The sequence below is a fragment of the Asparagus officinalis genome, chromosome 7 (genome assembly GCF_001876935.1).
Source record: "Asparagus officinalis chromosome 7, Aspof.V1, whole genome shotgun sequence".
NCBI lineage: Eukaryota > Viridiplantae > Streptophyta > Magnoliopsida > Asparagales > Asparagaceae > Asparagus > Asparagus officinalis.
Window position 1 is genome coordinate 105274935 of NC_033800.1, and position 373 is coordinate 105275307.

The window sequence follows — 373 nt, forward strand, 5'->3', positions numbered from 1 at the left end:
TGTAGGCGTCTAAAATTGTCTATGAGAGCCCGCACGAAACTCGAAGCAATGAATGGGTGAGCCAAGAAGATTCACCTAATCAGCTCGCGCGCGTCGCTCAGCGCACACACGCCATTCGACCCATATGCGTCAATCAACACGCGCGCGTCAAACCAGCTCGTGCGTGCTGGTCAACGCGCACACGTCGAATCATCTCATGCACGTCGGTCAGCGCACGCACGTCAAATCATCTCGGTCAAATGCGTGCACGTTAAACCAACTCGTGCGCGTCAGTCAACGCGCGCACGTTAACCAACTCATGCGCGTCAGTCAACACGCGCACGTTAACCAGCTCGTGTGTGCCGGTCAACGCGCGTACGTCAAATCATCTCGT